Consider the following 12704-nt stretch of genomic DNA (forward strand, 5'->3'; position numbering starts at 1 on the left):
ACTCGATAGTCAAGCCGAATATACTCCCAAGTCCAAAATCATCATACGAACCTATTGGAACCTCCAAATCCTAATTCTGAGATCGTTTACTCAAAAGTCAAATCTTGGTCTACTCTTCCAACTTAAAGCTTTCTAATTAAGAATTATTCTTCCAATCAACCCGAACTTACCGAAAAGAAAAACCGACCTCACGTACAAGTCATAATACATGAAGTGAAGCTACGCAAGGCCTCAAACTATCGAACGATATGCTAGAGCTCAAAATGACCGATCGGGTCATTACAGTAATAATTTGCAAACAAACAATTGGGGAGATAGTGAAATGGGGGAAGCGAGTAAATTTAAATTCCGCCTAAATGGGTAGAAAACCTGTCCATAGGATTTATTTACTTTGCCTGCTATTTGTTTGACGTGCTTTAATTCTACACACTATAGGAAATTACACACTTCAGGTAACTTGTCTAATACCCGTACACTATCCAAAAGCATGTTAGTTAGAGTAATTGCTTTACCTGCTTCCATGTCTACTTCATGCGTTATTAGACAGCATGCCTATAGGAATCGAATAACAACTTATTTAGTTGTGTAATTGCAATATGATTACTAGATAGATGCCTATAGGATGCAATAATACATGACTTTGCTAATTCTCATCTAGATACCATGTCTATAGAGCTTTAACTAATTAATCAATCGACTGCTTCTGTTGCTCTTATTATACTGCCCGCCTAAATAACATGTTTATAGGGATATGCATGATGAATCTGTGTTTAAATACCAACTATTAGTGAACCTGCCTATAGGGTACTGCTACTCGCTTAAAAAGCATGCCTATAAAATCAAGCGCTGGGAATTTTGAGCTATCAAATGGTTTTACTACCCCATTGTGCAAACAACTTAGAGATTATGTCTATAGGTTTTACAATACCTGTGATCTGCAAATTCGATAGTGTGAAGCGGTAGCCCTATCTGTAGGTCGCTTAAAACTAGAATCACATAAAAGCCATGTCTATAGGACTTAACGACTCTAATACGCCTTAATTCTAAAACTGTCTACTGCCTAATGCAAAATTTGCTGCGTGCTTTTGTTGCTTATGTATGGAGGCTAACTTCATCCATTTATTATCTTTATGTATAGTCCTATATGTTTTGAATGTGCGCCTAGTTTTATCATTTTCTAGCACCCTAAGTAAAGTCTAGAGCCACTCAAATAGTAGGTCCAAAGCCTCCTGGATCATAGGCATGGGACGGGTAGTGCACACATAGGACACGATTTAGACTTGAATTAAAGTGTTTTAGGTAAACAAATTTAACATAGTAATTGGGTAGCAGGAGATGATAGTCTGCGCCCGCTGAATAATATGAGCAACTCCCTACCCAAAGGGAGTTGTAAAGTATTATTTATGTTGCACGGGGTGATCCTTTAGGCTAAAAAACTTAGGACCCTGTAACGACCCGGCCGGTCGTTTCGAGAGTTGTAACCCTATTTTCCCCATTCCTACTTCTTTTTGTGTTATTCAACTATATTATGTTATATCGGGTTAGTTGGTTCGAGTCCGGAAGGAACTCGGAGTGAAATGAGACACTTAGTCTCATAATTGAAAATTTTAAGTTAGAAAAGTGGACCGGATATGGACCTGTATGTAAACGACCTCGGATTTGAATTTTGATGATTCCAATAGCTCCGTATGGTGATTTTGGGCTTAGGAACATGTCCGAAATAATATTTGGGAGTCCGTAGAGGAATTAGGCTTGAAATGCCGAAAGTTTTATTTTTGAGAAGTTTGACCGGGGGTTGACTTTTTGATATCGGGGTCGGAATCCGATTCTAAAAATTGGAATACCTCTGTTATGTCATTTAGGACTTGTGTGCAAAATTTGATGTCAATCGGACGTGATTTGATAGGTTCCGGAGTTGTTTGTAGAAATTAGAAATTTCAAAGTTTATTAGGCTTGAATTGGGGTGTAATTCATGGTTTTAGCATTGTTTGAGGTGATTTGAGGATGCGACTAACTTGGTATGATGTTTTAGGACTTGTTGGTATATTTGGTTGAGGTCCCGAGGGCTTCGGGTGAGTTTCGGATGGTTAACGGATCAAAAATTGAACTAGAACAGCTGCTGCAATTTCCTTATGTTGGAAATTGCTTCTGCCCAGAAATCGAGCCCAGATCGAGCTCAGGGTCGAGGGCCACGATCGAAGCCCAGATCGAGCTCAGGGTCGAGGGCCACGATCGAAGCCATGATCGAGCCCAGAATCGAGGGCCACGATCGAAGCCATGACCGAGCTCAGGGTCGAGGGCCACGATCGAAGCCCAGATCGTGCTCATGGTCGAGGGGCACGATCAAAGCCATGATCGAGCTCAGGATCGAGAACCAGGATCGAGGGGCAGGACCAAGGACCAAGATCGAGGTAGAATCGAGGATGTCTGGGCAGAATTATAAAAACAGGGACTTCGTCCCATTTGCCATTTTTGACAAATTGGAGCTTGGGGAGAGGCGATTTTTGATATATTTTCAAGGAAAACTTGAGGTAAGTCCCTTGTGATCATTTCTACTCCATAATATTGAATTATCATCGAGTAACCCGACTAGATTACATGATTTTGAGGTGTAAATCAGAGATTGAAACTTAGAAATTTGGAAATTAGATTTGTAGATTTAAGGGTCGAGTTGAGGTCGGATTTTGGTAAAATTGGTATGGGTAGACTCGTGGTTGAATGGGCTTTCGAATTTTGTAACTTTTGTTGGGTTCCGAGATATGGGCCCCATAGGCAATTTTTGAGCCAATTTCGGGTTTTGGTCTAATTTTGAAGCTTTTCTTGTGGAATTCATTTCTATTAGCGTATATTGATGGTATTATACTGATTGTGAATAGATTTGGAGCATTTGGAGGCAGAGTCCAGAGGCAAGAGCATTGCGGGGTAGAGATTTGACCGGTTTGAGGTAAGTAACGATTGTAAATCTAGTCTTGAGGGTATGAAACCCCAAATTTTGTATCATTCTATATGTTTGAGGTGACGCACATGCTAGGTGACGGGCGTGTGGGTGTGCACTATTGGAGATTTGTGACTTGGTCCGTCCCGTAGCAACTGTAAAGTTGCATACTTTGTCGAAACCATTGATACTTATATGTTTTAGAAAGAATTTTAGTAAATTTGGCTGAATGCCATGTTTGGGCCTTGCGCCAATGCTGTTTGGACCCTCAGGGGCTGTTTCTTATCATCCTCTCACTGTTTTCGATTGAAAATATATACTCAGTCATGTTTATATTTGTTTACCGCATAACTCAGTTTTATGACTCTATTTTGATGCATATAAATATTTTGGGCCGAATGCCCTGTTTTACTGGAATGCCCGATGGCTTGATTTGTGAGGATGAGTGTGGATGGAGGCTGTCCGCCTGCAGCATACTTGTGACTGAGTGAGGCCGAGGGCCTGATTGGTGAGGATGAGTGTGGATCGGGGCTGCCCGCCTGCAGCATACTTTATTATTATCGCACGTGAGTTGTCCATGCAGATTATAATGCTTGGGCTGAAGGAGCCCCTCCAGAGTCTGTACATACCCCAAGTGAGCGTAGGTACCTACAAAGTGCGAGTGCCGAGTGCTGAGTGACTGGGAGACAAGAGTGATTGTGAGGTATGCCCGAGTGGCAAGAGTGATTGTGAGGTATGCCCGAGTGGCAAGAGTGATTGTGAGGTATGCCCGAGTAGCAAGAGTGATTGTGAGGTATGCCCGAGTGGCACGAGTGACTGTGAGGTCTGCCCGAGTGGCTGTTTATGATTTCATCATTTTTGCTCACCTTTTGATAACAACACGATAGTGGTCCAAGAATTACTAAAGAAAATCAAAAAATGTGCGGAAGCTAAAAGAAAATAAAGAAACAAAAAAACAACGGAAAATTAAAGATAGATTGAATTCAAGAAAGAGTTTCTTGAAGTCAAGAAGTCTATTCTTGAAGTTGAATCCTAACAACAACAATTAGCTAACAAAGAACTAATCGCCTTTGGTAGAGAATTAAAAACAAGAGATAGATTATGAAACCCGACCCTTTAGAATAACAAGAACAACAATAAGCCTAAACTTATCACCTTTCTTGAATACCTAGAAGTGATCTAAGATTTCGAAAGAGTTTAATCTTACCACCTTAAGTTGAGTCTTGAAGGTTGAAGAATAAATCCAAGAGTAGCCACACACAAGAGTGCAAGAAAAATCTCACAATTTTTTATGGATAATAGTCTATAATAATCTAAAATATAAAAACAAAGAAGACACCCCTTTATATAGATAGGGGTCACGAAATTCCTACATAAAACCAAGGAAATAAAGTCCTAAACTACTTTGGACAACAAGTCCAAATACCTTAGGAAAAGGAAAAATACTAGGAAACAAAAACCAAGTCAATCTTGGAAAGTAACTCCAACAATCTTAGGAAAAGGAAAACATAACCTTAATTACCTAGAAAAGCAATAAATCTAGTACCAAAATATATGAAAATAAGTTAAAACCAATCTTGGATAGAATCTTGAAAGTCGCAAACCAATCATGGATAGGATCTTGGAAATCTTGAAGGCAACTTGCAAGCAACTTGGCATCAACTTGTACCCAACTTCTATCACGCCTATTGAACCTTTCTTGGGCAGCAAGTAAGTCCTTTTTATGTTATAAAAACGTGGCTTCATGTAGGACTTATTGGGCTGCAAGTTTGGACACATTTTTAGGTGCCAGATAGGTCCAATAGTGGCCTGATTTGGACCTTCTTCAGAGGATGCCTCTTGGGATCTAATCCACCTTTTCTTGGACATGAATTTGGACCATAAAATAATTATAATACCTAGATAACTCATATCCTTTATCCTTGAGCTCTCCATCCCAATTAACAACTTCTTTATTTGCACTTGAAGTCTAATGACCTTGTTTTGCAACTCTTTAGCTTGACATCTTGTTAAAGGCCCTCTTTGAGATTCCAAAGCTTCATTATTATCCTTGAATAGATTTGAGCTTCCTAGGATGCTATCACCTTTGCATTGAGCCTTTGTTTGAAAAACTATTGGAAAATAAAAATGTCTTTAAAATGATTTTTATTGGAACTGGGTTTAAACGAGATGTTTGATTCAAATCCTGATTTTTAAGAGCATGTGGTATTTTATTGAGATTTCCTGATATGAACGTTATATGCTTTATTGTTCGTCACTACTGCTCAATCTTTATTTATTGTTATTACTTACTGAGTTGGCGTACTCACGTTACTCCCTGCACCTTTTGTGCAGATCCAGGTGTGGCTGGACACGGTAGCGGTTATTGAGTGTTCTGGTTGCAGATTTTCTTGGAGATAGCAAGGTAGCTGTTTGGCGATCGCAGCCCCTGCTCTTCTCCCTCTTATCTTCCTCTAGTAGTATTTAGCTATTTTTCCAGGCTGAGTTAGCCTTGATATTGTTAGACAAATTATAGTAGATGCTCATGACTAGTGACACCCCGATGTCGGGCTTTTCTTTTCCGCACTTCTGTTTTCCTTTGATTTGAACTCTTTAAATGGAGGTTTTTACCTTGAAATTATCTTTGAAATGAAAATATCGTTTTGTTTTGGAAATGAGTCAGCTTGCCTAGTTCCACGATAGGCGCCATCATGACAAGGGGTTAGTTTTGGGTCGTGACGGACCCCGCCTTTATATGTTTATTGTTTGCGCCTTGTTTCTTTGAACTTAGAATAGTTAGGTTGTATCTTGTAATCTCTAAAGACTTGTATTGATCATTTATATGTATAGATTAATTCCACGTGCGACTTTCTTTAAACTTATTTACATCGTAATAGAACTTTTAAATTCCCTATCTTCCTTCACCTACATGATCATATAGGACAATTATAATCCAATAATCCCACAGAGCATGAATTTCGGATGGGACCCACAGTTGTGGACCTCGAAGAGTGTCTAATACCTTCTCTTCGAGGTAATCTGAGCTCTTACCCGATCTTTGGTGATATCGACTAGTCAAATCAAAGTTATTTGCAAATAGGTGCCCTAACACATCTCCAAAATCGTTAGGTGACAACTATTCTCTTTTAATACCCATTTAAAGAGTTGTTACATGTCGAAACCCGATTTCAAGAGAAAAAGGGGCGCGACAGCATGGCGACTCTGCTAGGGAAATACTTAGTCTCTTACCAAAATGAATTTTTGATTATGTGGATTAATGGATTATTTGATGACATGTACATCCCCTCCCTATTTCCTTTATCTTGTTTAAGACTGCTATATCATGTCTCTCACATCCCTATCTCCCTATTTGCTTCAATTAATTACGTTCTCGCACATTTTCATGAGTTAAACCGACTTCTCTCTTTTGTCTTTCCTTTTTTCTTTTCTTTCTATTTTTCATCTTTATCATATTATTTACTATTTACGTACTTCCATCATGCAAATATCTGGCAACGTGTTACTATTTTTGCATAAAGCATGCTTTCAGCATCATACTCCACTCGTGCTTATTATCAACATAGAGGCGCTTGATGAGTGTCCGCGCTTTCCTATAAACACCCTTTTAAATTGGAACGACTTATTAGAGGTAGACTAGTCGATTAGCGGTGCAGTCGATGGTCCCGTGCCTTTCCCTCTCAAGTTGTCCACTTGAGAGTACCAGTCTAGACCCTTCTAAAAACTACACTCTGATTTGAAATGTACATACATCATGCTAAACCTAGTATGGATTGAGACGTCATTTACGCATTAACCCGCTTAGATAAACCTTGTCCAAAGTCCAACGGGATTTCCATAACCCCAAAGGACACCATCATATTATGTGCATTACTTAGAGAAAACATGCCAACACATTGATCATTATTGCGTAAATAGTCGAATCTGGAGGGGGAAAGGACTAACTTTTATTTGCTTGCCGAAAACGAAGCACGAAATCCCCAGGTTTGGTATGGTCCAGAATATCCTACCTCTACTAATCGAGTGGTGGAACGACTTTGCACCACGTGACAGAAATCACGTGAGGAGAGTACTGGGTAACTTGCCATCTTTACTTAATATTCGACCCAATAGGGAATTAACTGAGGCAGCCACCATGTTCTGGGATGAGAAAAGAGTTGTTTTCCAGTTTAGCAATATAGAAATGACTCTTCTGGAAGAAATAGGCGGGTTCACCAAGTTACCACGAGATAGTCCGGGTCTACTGGTGCCAATTGCACCCCACATTGTTTTCTGAAGATGCTGGGTTTTAAGAAGAATGACGAACTGGTCTGCCTGAAGAAATCATACATCCCCTTTGAATATCTCTATGAGCATTATGGGCATAGCAAATCATATCGCCTTCATCATGAGGAGCTAGCCATTACCTCTTTGGGATGGGTACACCGCCGGGTCTATATCTTCATAGTCTGTTTCTTGGGTCTGTTGATCTTTCCAATACAGGGGGAAAGAATTCACACTTACTTAGCCATGGTCGCCAGGACCTTAATGGAGGGTATCAAAGGGAAGAAATACATTATCATCCCTATGATCTTAGCCGAGATGTACCGTGCTCTAGATCGGTGCAAGTATGGGTTCGGACACTTCGATGGTTGTAATATCTTACTACAAGTTTTATTGCTGGAACACTTTCAAAGGGGTGATTATCGCTAGGAGCTTCTATGCAGACCGCTGAATGACTACATAGCCCGTCATCATCCAAAGAAGGTGACATTCATTCTAGATAGGTTTGAAAAGCCTTGAAATGTTGTAGGTTGGGTGCATTTCTTCAGTAATCTGACATATGAGCAAGTGCATTGGATGTTCGAGTGGTTTTCTAGTAGCGAGTTCATCATCAGGTCCAAAGGGACCACTCACTTACTACTGATCGGACTGCGAGAAATCTACCCTTATGCCCCTATAAAAGTTATGAGGCAAGCTGGGAGGAAACAAGTCATACCTCGGGTTTCCAACATGGTTCAGAACATAGCATATTTCAAAGGAGATGCCATCCCATTCAAATTTGAAGCCCAACACGTGGTATCAAAAGATCATCATGGAGGGAGAGACAGGTATCACGCTGGTCACATGTACTACTATCTCTCATAGTTGGATGATGACATAATCGGGGATGTCAAACCGGGGGTCAATCTGAAGGATAGGATCATAGATGAGGTGGCTGAGGCATAGGTGAAGTACAAGAGGCTACGTAAAAGAGTGTTTGAATCTGAAGCTAAGCAACTGGAACAACATACGGTAGATATGGAGGCGATCAGGGAATGGAAGGAGATTGCAAATAAGTCGACAAAGAGGTTAGAATATCTAGATCAAGGATTGATAGAGCTAGAGGGGAATATGATAAAGAGGCTTTGGGATTGTCAATGCATGGACTATGATGAAAGAGGGAAGCTGGCAATGGCTTATTTCCTACTTGACATGCATGATTTGGGAAATGTGATTGATGGAGTCAAAAGATCTAAGCACAGAGAAGATCCTTCTAGGGCCAAGTAGACTAGGAGATAATATTCTTTACTACTTTCAAGATTAGATTTTGTTAGATTTCGATGTAATAAGGCTTAGTGATTTATAATTATTATTTCGATTTAGTGAAAGACTGATTTGACTTGTTTTTGCATTAATGGAATGAGGCAACGTTTGCATTAATTTTTTCCAAGTCTATGTGTCGCTTAGGCCTACCTCATGCACAATGAGGTCCCCAAATTAGGACACGAACTATTGCATGACCTTACATGATACCCACTTAAATATTGCAAACACTCTTTTACTTCATCTTACTGACTCGGTTACCTTTTGTTTTCTTTCTTTTGATTACTCCCATTCTCAAAGGTTGGTTCGTGCATTCTGGCATTATCGGCATACCACACCAGATCCAGAGGTCCTCCACCTCCACCTCCACCTAGTGACCCAAAAAGCAAAGGCAAAGGCAAAGGGAAGATGGATGAACTAAGTGGTAATCGAAAAGACAATGCTATCGTGGCAGAAAATTTTGAAACCTCGGGTGGAAGAAGTGCGCCAAGACATGACAAGTTGTTCCTACGGCTGGAACAGAAAATCTTGGAGCTACAAGGTGAGCTTGAGCAGGTCCGAAATCTCAAAAACCTCTCCTTTACTCTAAATGTTCCTGACGTTAACCATCAAAACACCGCCACTCTGAATCAAACACCACTGCAAAACACCCAAAACCAAAATCCACAACCCATTGCTCTACAAAATCACCCCGCAACGCACCAGTATCACAACCCTGCACCTCCTCAAAACATTAACCCCCCCAGTATAGACCCCTCAAAAACATCACCATCACCCGACCAGGTATCCGCAAACCAACACTTATCATACTCCCCAAAATGCACCACAACTTACCCTCGATCCCTCTCAAACCTCGATCAATAATCACCCATATACCCAAGTCCCAGGAACACACCAAGGCAACCCAATATACGTGGAGACCCTACCATACACCCCGCAACAAATCCTATACATACCTGAACCAACTGAGAAGGACCTGCTTGATAGCATCCTAGGAAGCTCGACTCTATTCAAGGACAAAGATGAAGCTTTGGAATCTCAAAGATGGCCTTTAACAATATGTCAAGCTAAAGAGTTGCAAAATAAGGCCATTACACTTCAAGTGCAAATAAAGAAGCTTTTAATTGTGGAGGACGAGCTCAAGACCAAAGGAGATAAATTATACAAGTTTTACAATTAGTTGGTGGCCCAAATTGAAATCCAAGAGGAGGAAGATTGAGTCCCGAACTCGGCCCTTGAAATCTAGCAAAAGGGCACCCAGAAGAGCCCAAAATGAGCTTAAAAGAGGTCCAAATGGGGGTGTTTGAAATGGAGCCCAATTGGAGTCCAAACCAATGGCCCAAACTAGTAGTTTTAAGGCCCAAATCTTCCCCAAAGGGATTTGGCCGCCCCTACCTAATTTTGTGACTTTTCTTATTTCTTAGCAACCATCCTACCTAATTTTGATGACTTTGTTACCCCTTAGCAGGCCCCTACCTAATTGTAATGACTTTTTATGCCTTAGTATTCCTATAAATAAGGAGTTCTTCTCATTCATTGAGACACTTCATTATTGATTAAGTATATCATACTTTGAGAGTTCTTTTAAACCTTTGTTACTTGTGCTTTGAGATTTATCTTTCAACCTTTACTAGTTCATAGTTCAAGGTAGTAAGATTACTTCTCTATTGTGATATCTTTGATTTCTTTGTGGTATTCTTAGAAGGCGATTAATAATAGTTATTAATTATTATCTCAAGTTACACGTAAAGCGGTCAAGATCCGAATCTATTGTTTTGATTTGCTTTTAAGTAAAGGCGTTTGATTTCTTCAATAAATCAAGACGTTGTTGCTTTGATCTTGCCAAGGCTATAGAACTTGCGTTCTTGGAAGTTCTTGGAATTCTTTCCTTGAATTTTCCCATATCCTTTATTTTCTGCCCTTTAGTTCTAGTTGTTCAATTCCTTATTGTTATTGCTTCCGCATTTACTTTTTAAATTCTTACTCTAGTTTGGATTTCCGACCTTGTCGTTATCAAGTGGTATCAGAGTGGTTCTATCAAGGTTTCGTTCTTGATAATTCTGGGGATTTCTTGAATACTAAGAGCAAAAAAAAAACAAGTTAAAAAGAAAAACAAAAAAAAAACGAAAATCAATTTTAAAAAAAAAATTGCTTGCTCTCCAGGAACTTTCTTTTGTATCTAATTTATTTCCAAAAACTATCAAAGGAAATAAGAAGAGGGGATCCCAGATTTCAAAGATAAGACAAATTTAATTTTTCTTACTCTTTCTAATCTAAATATGTAATCATTTCCTTTTTGTTCGTGTCTTGTTTCAACCGAGCCTAATAGTTCTAGGATTTGGTTCTTCTTTCATTTGTTCCCCAAAAATCTATATTTTACTACTAAGAACTTTATATGAGTTGGGTTTAACCATAAATCTACAAAGTATTTTGTTCAAAGGTTATTTCGAGAGGAAAAAAAGGCAAGAGAGGTGAGAGCATTGTAGGGAAAAAGCCAAATTTGAGAGATACATATTTCCCTTAATCTATGTCAAGATGTCTCAAACAGGTAGTTACAGTGGAAGGAGGAAAGCTATGACTCAACAACTTGAAAAGTCGAACTTACAGTATACCGAATGGAAGGAAGACAATGGTAAAGTTATTTTTCAAACAAGAGCTAAAGTGATGTCTGCAATTTATGCCCTTAGAATTGACAAAGCATTTGGCTATAACTTAATTAGAACTTATATGGTTGAGAAATTGAACTTGCCTTGTGTTGAACATATTGAACCCTATATGTTGAAAGGGGTAAAAGTAGATAAAAGAGTGTTCTTGCCATTCTCTATTGGAAGGTATGAGGATGTGATTTGGTGTGATGTCATTTCGATGAATAGTTTTCATATCTTGTTGGGATGGCCATGGTATGTCTATAGAAGTGCTTCATATAGTATTGAAAAAAATAGATACTCTTTTGAGATTAATGGGAAGAAACTCATTCTTGGGCCTTTTGCTCCCTCACAAATTTGTGAAGATGAAAAGATTATTAAAGAGAATATGAAAAAATATGAGAGAGAAAAGAATGAGAGGTGTAAGGGAGTGCATGTTGACATTCCAAGAGAGGAAAAAGGAGAGGTTGTCTTGAGTGAAAAGAGTGGGATGTCAAGTGAGGTAAAGAGTGATATTGAAAGAAAAGAAAAGAGAGAAGGTAATGAGATGAACAAAGTTTGTGAGGTAGAGAGAGAAAAGCAAGAGGGATTGAGTGAAAGCAAAGAAAAACTCTTTAGTGAGAGAAAAGAGGCTAAGGGCGAGGAAAACGTTAGTCTTGTGATAAAAGCCAAAGAGAGTATAAGCAAGAAAAAAGTTTCTTTTCTTCCTAACTCATTAACTCTTTCTTGTTTTAGTTCTTGTGATTTTGTGCAACCACGTGTTGAAATACCTTTTGAAAGGGGTGGTGAGGCGCAGGAGATGGTAGCAAAAGATCCAATTGGATTCCAACATGAATTTGGCGATATCTATTCTTGTTGGATGGTGAAAGATAAAAGCTTGGTTAAATTCTTTGTTATTGAACCTTTTGACTATTTTCATTCTTATTTACAGTGTTATGACATGGAGTTTCCTAAAAGCATTGCTAAGTTGGAGCCATTGCATAAAAGAATACAAGGTGATGATGTTCCATTGGTAAATAAGTCCAAGTATGGTATGTATAATTGGTTTATTTGCATTCTTGGCCTTTCTAGAACACCTAAAGTATTTTTGGAGGTAATGAATTACACTCTTATTTCTTATATTGGTGACTTTATAATTTTTGTGGATGATGATATTTTGATGCACATCAAGTCATTAACTGTAAGATCTAAGTTAAAGTGCAAGAGTAATTTGCTTCCTTTTGAAATTGTTTATGACATAAATAATTATGTATTCCAACTTGGTGGAAAGAGGCATGAAATTTATGAGAAGAGGCTTGTGAATGAGTTAAATATTTCTTCTTCTCTTATTCAAGTGGCTAATGAGTTTTCATGTGATAAATTGCTAGAATCTGATTTTTGTTATGTGATGGGGAGTTATTCTTCAAGTCATGTTCAATGTGAGCTTGTAAAAGTATTTGTTACTAGTAAAGATGATATGCATGATTGTTGTAACACTTGTGATCAAATACTCTTTCATGTAGAGGAATCCATGAGATTTTAATTGTAGATAGTTGGCTATATCATAAAAGTATCTTTTTTGA

The sequence above is a fragment of the Nicotiana tomentosiformis genome, chromosome 10, assembly GCF_000390325.3.
Source record: "Nicotiana tomentosiformis chromosome 10, ASM39032v3, whole genome shotgun sequence".
NCBI classification, from domain to species: Eukaryota; Viridiplantae; Streptophyta; class Magnoliopsida; order Solanales; family Solanaceae; genus Nicotiana; species Nicotiana tomentosiformis.